We start from the raw sequence: 5,648 nt of genomic DNA on the forward strand, positions 1-5,648 counted from the left end.
GCAAACGCCTCCTGAGTTCTGCACACTGGACACAGGGGACACCTGTGACCAGCAAGCCAGGGCCCCTCCCCTTGGCCCGAGCCACAGCTCTGGCACCGCTCGCAGTGGCAGCCAGCGTGACTGGACACACTGCTCTGTCCCAGGTCATTAGCCACCCTCCCTGGGGCAGGTCGCCACGCACCTGCTCATCTCTTAGTCCTGCCCCTGTGCTACGGTGCCACCCAGCAGGGCCTGAAGGCCAGGACGGCATGGCAGGGAGCCAGGGTGACGCTGGCTCAGCTGGGGCGAAAACCAAGCTGATGACGCGTCTGAGAACTGGGAAGGATTGTGACTCACAAGGGTGGTGAGAGTTCTGTGCTTACAGCGCGGGGACCCCCGAGAGCTGCCCTTGGGGGTCTGGGGTCGGCCGCCTGTGAGCTCTGCGTCCAGCCCTTCCCAGGTGGAGCCCAGGAAACTCTGTAGCGAGACCTCTGAATGTCCCCAACAGCCGTGACTTGGCCACGCGCCCAGCTGTGTCAATTGGCCTCCGAGTCCCAGACAGCGGGTCTGCACCCCGGGCACGGCCGGGAACCTTCTCAGGAAAATGCTCTGTGTGTGGATGCTGCCAGCAAAACCCTGCTTCTCCAAGTAATCCCCGGTATCCTGTGTTTTTCTCACCCAGTGTGTTCAGCTAATGCTACGCTGTAGAACTGCGTGTGTCCAGGGCCCCGAAGCTGGCGTACACAGCAGCTGGACAGCGTGTGCTCTGTGCTCTGAAATTTCATGGGAACAAGGGCTTACAGAAGAGGACGGTGGTCCCAGCCTTCGCTCCCTCGCGCCTTCGCTCATCCGTCCTCGCGCCCCCCGCGGCCCGGTGTGTTAGGCTGTCTGTGAGCAACGTTCTTCCTGCTGCCTCACGCTGCGTCTCCCTTACTCTTTGAAGCCGAGTGTCTGACTCACTCCCGCATCGCCTGTGACTGAACGAACACCCACGACGTGTCCGTCACTGTGCTGGGCAGTCGCTGGGGCTCATGCACCGTTCATCCTCGTGCTCCACAAAGAAAACGTCACATAAAGTTAAAAAATAAGTATGTAGCAGAATGTTTGCTCACCGCAGTGGAACGTCTGCCCGTGGTTTGAAAGTCCTGCGTGCGTCCCGGGAAGCCTCGCCCGTCACCAGGGTCGGACGCAAGCCGGGCTTTGCTCCGGGGCTGCCCGGGCCGACGGGCGGGCCCTGGCGAGACGCCTCACCTGTGTACTCGCTCACTGTGCATTCAGCAGGTGTCTGCTGGCTTTTGTAGAAGGTGCATGTTCTACCAAAATAAGAGAAACCTGACCCGGAACTCACATTCCCAGAAGGGATTTAAAATTCTTCTAGGTTCTGTCTCCATGAAATGATTTGCAGAAGTGCCCTCGTGTCTGAAAGAGCCAATGCGTCTCTGGAAAGTCCGCAAATTGCCGTCTTTCCAACGCCGTCAGTTGTTGCCCACGCTGCTCTTTGGAAGGTCCTCCTGTGACCACTCTCCACACCTGGGTGGTGATGATGCTCTGTGTTCCCCAGGGTCCTGTGCTCGTCAGACCCGCAATCAAAGGATGAAACCGAGAGGTGTGTGTCCGTGTTGGCCTTTCCAGCTGCCGGGCAACGCGGGGGTGGGGAGTAAGCGCGTCTCGGGGCCGGGTGCGCCAGCACCTCGCTTCCAGGTGCCCCTGCAGCCCCTCCGTCCCCTGCCGCCTCACCCCTCACTTTCATTCACGGGAGCCACACTTCTGCCTGATGTTCCAGAAGGAAGAAAATCTGCGGTCGCCCCCCTGTCCTTGAGCGTGTGCCGTGAGATACGTGGATTTCCACTGACACGTGCCACCCGCCCCCCCCCCCCCGCCCCGAGCCCCGTGTGCCAGGAAAGCAGCGCCAGGTACAGCGCCCGCCACTCCAGACTCTGCCCCCGCCCCGCCTGCTCCAGGAAGGGACTCGCCACAAAAGCCACCTCCCCCACACGGACACCGTGCGCACTTTCTCCCAATGACCCCTGCGGGGGAGGCTGACCCCTGGTTTACGCCCCGTCCCTGCCCTCTGTCTCGTGGGGACCAGACGAGACGAGCCCTGCTGGGCTCCCTGAACCATGGACACAGAGCAAACCTTTCCTGGTCACCGGACGCGCTGGGACGTGCCCGGCTGCACAACACCCCAGCTCTGAGCACCTCGTCTGGGGCCGGTCCGCTCGGCCCGCCGGGGTCTGTGCCAGACCACCCCGCCGGGACCGGAGCCCGCAGCCACCGATCTGCCAAGCTGCCGCCACACGCATGTTTACATACAAACCGGGACGTTGCACACGCATTTAATACAAACCGGGACATTGCACACGCATTTACATACAAACCGGGACGTTGCACACGCATTTACATACAAACCGGGACGTTGCACACGCATTTACATACAAACCAGGACGTTGCACACGCATTTAACGGGAACCGTGAGAGAGACTGTGCAGTCTCCAGTCCTCCCTGGGAGATAGGAGGGGCAGCTGTCTGGCCGGAGTTAGAAGCGTTTTTTAAGGCTTTTCTCTAACTGAGAAACAAAACCCCTTATCTCTGAAGGGGCTGTCCAGGGCTGAGCCCGAGGGTGAGCAGAGCGCTCTGCCCAGGAGTCCGCAGCTCCGCCCAGCCCCTCGCCGCAGACGCGGGACACCGTGGCCGGCTGGTGGCGGCCGGGCCAGCTTCCGAACAGCCGCTACTCGGCTTGACGTGCCGGAAACCACAGCGGGCAGGAGAAGGGGCCTTTGTCAGTGGGCCAGGACGTCCCCCCGCACCGTGCACCCCTCTGCAGCCCCGCGGTCCAGCCGAGGCTACTCCGGGAGCCTGAACCTCCCTCGCCACAAACAGGCCAGGTCAGGAGAAGACACAACTTTACTGAGTGCTCTGTGGAGGTTCCTTCCCCGTACGCTGAAACTCACCCTTCCGAGGGTCCCTGCAGGCCGGGGCGTGGGTGCCGGCTCTCCAGGTGGGCGCCTTTTATCCTGATGGGCTCAGCTCACCTTGTCTCGGCCTCCACCCTGCTCCTGCTCCTGCTCCCGGCCAGGGCAGGCGCCTGGGTCTGACCTCGGAGCTCACGGCAGGCAGGAGTGGGAGGGGTTGCAAGCGAGGCATGGAGGGATGATCTTGTGGGACTTAACTCGTGGGACGTCCTTCTGGGACCCAGACTCTTCCAGCAAGACAACTTCTGGGGCCCTTCCCCGTGGCACGTCCCCCTCCTGGGACTCCTGGCCATGGCGCAGCCTTGGGCAGTGCAGTGACCCCACCTCAGTAGGAGCCTCAGGGGTGCTCGCCTGCCTGTTTCTCAAAGGGAGGCGAATATGGCCGTGTCTCCTGCAGACGGGGGCTCTAAACGCAGTGCCGGAGACACCAGCCCACTGCCTCGGTTACCGGCACCTCGGTTCAGGGCGAGGGCCTGTGGGTGGGCCCTCCCGGGGCCAGCCTTGACCTGACAGTTCACCTGATTCCACGCCACTGTGTTTCCTTGACAGGGACGCACCTTCTCGCAACTCTGTCCACCAGCAAACGGGACCTCAACTCTCTGGCAGTTCCAGAGCGACATTCTTAGCAATGGAAGCAGTAGTTTGTCATCGGTGGGGTTGCAGAGCCGCCCCAGTCTAACTCACCGGGGTGGGTGCTCAGAGTCCAGACCGGGCCACCAGGCCCCCGGGGGGGGGGGGGGGGGAGGGCAGAAAGATGCCCGAGGGAGAGGAGGGCTCGTCCTGGGGCGGAGACGCTCCAAGGTCACTCCCTGCAAACGGCCCTGGTGAAATCTCATCCCAGAGCCCCACGGGCGTTCGTGGTCCGGTGTTGGTCCTGGGTGTGGCCAGCGGGGAGCACTGTCCCTTCCTGGGAGCTTTACTGCTTGGATCTCGGTGGAGGGACAGTTTATTAATCGCTCACGTGCCAGTGAGAGTGAGAACTGAGTAGCTGTGTGTTTTTAAACTCTGAGGTGGAAGGTTTTTACAGGAAAGGGTCAGAGAAGGGGGACGCGCATCTCGGGGTTGCCCTGGGTGCCGGGGAGGGCACAGCACAGGGGCCGCCAGCCACCGACTGCACCGTCCAGGCTGCAGCCTGTCTCCGTGTGAGGCCGTCAGCGGGACTTCGTGCTCCAGCCAATCTTGAGATGAACGGTGTCCCACTCAGCGTCAGCGGGGCGTACGCCGATCAGCGCATCGCAACCGAGGACTCGCCACGACAGTGGGCTGTCCCCGCAAGCTCCAACACCTGGCTCCAGGGGGGCTTTTTCATCCACTGCAGACCAGGGAGCGCCCAGGGTGGGGTTCCCAGGGTGGTCTCAGGTGCTCTGGCCTGAGCTCAGCCAGCACCCACAGAGGGAGTCGCGTCCTGCAGGCGTCCTTGGGCTGAGCCTGCCTCAGGCTCTCTGTTAGAATCTCTTAAAGACTCAGCTGTCAATAATTCTTTTTAAACTGTGGTGGCTCACGCCTGTAATCCTAGCACTCTGGGAGGCAAGGCGGGAGGATCGCTTGACATCAGGAGTTAAAGACCAGCCTGAGCAAGAGCGAGACCCCGTCTCTACTAAAAACAGAAAGAAATTAGCTGGACAACTAAAAATATAAAGAAAAAATTGGCCGAGCATGGTGGTGCATGCCACAGTCCCAGCTACTCGAGGGAGGCTGAGGCAGGAGGATCGCTTGAGCCCAGGAGTTTGAGGTTGCTGTGAGCTAGGCTGACGCCACGGCACTCTAGCCCGGGCAACAGAGTGAGACTTTGTCTCAAAAATAAATAAATAAATAAATAAACTGTCCTTTGAAAGAGCAGGACCCAAAATGCAAAGGACTTCCTACTTGCGGGCTACAAGTGGTGAGCCCTCTTTGCAGACCTCGCAGACAGAGGAGTGAAAGCTCTGAAGGACAGGGTTTGTGCAAGCAGAAGGCCACCTGGCCCTAACAGCGATGTGGGTTTAGCATTCCCCCGTAAAGCACATTGCTTTTCCCCTCACGAGCAAGCACGCCCCCCTCCTGCCCCAGCCTCTGCCAAGGGGGCATCTGCTGCTGCAGAGGGCCGGGGAGTCCCCCCCAAGGCAGGAGGTTGGTGCTGGCTATCAGGCCTGGGTCCCTGCTTTGAAGCTGTGCTATTGGACTTTTTTTTTTTTTTTTTTTTTTTGAGACATGTCGCTATGTTGCCCGGGCTAGAGTGCTGTGGTGTCAGCCTAGCTCACAGCAGCCTCAGACTCCTGAGCTCAAGCGGTCCTCCTGCCTCAGCCTCCCGAGTAGCCTCCCGAGTAGCTGGGACTACAGGCATGTGCCACCATGCCCAGCTAATTTTTCCTATATGTTTTTATTTGTCCGGTTAATTTCTTTCTGTTTTTTAGTAGAGATGGGGTCTCACTCTTGCTCAGGCTGGTCTCGAACTCCTGACCTTGAGCGATCCTCCCGCCTCGGCCTCCCAGAGTGCTAGGATTACAGGCGTGAGCCACCGCGCCCGGCCCGTGATTGGGTTTTGAAATGGCAAACTAATGCTCATCCATGAAAGAAGAGATGAAGATGCTGGAATCCACCCAAAACACAGATTTTCTTGGTCTTGTGGATTTCCTTAAGAATGTTGTTTGTGACACTGTCTCACAACTGTGCATTGTCTGACACCGTCTTCATGTTTTGTGCAGTCTCACTTCCCAG

The sequence above is a fragment of the Eulemur rufifrons genome, chromosome 15 (assembly GCF_041146395.1).
Source record: "Eulemur rufifrons isolate Redbay chromosome 15, OSU_ERuf_1, whole genome shotgun sequence".
NCBI classification, from domain to species: Eukaryota; Metazoa; Chordata; class Mammalia; order Primates; family Lemuridae; genus Eulemur; species Eulemur rufifrons.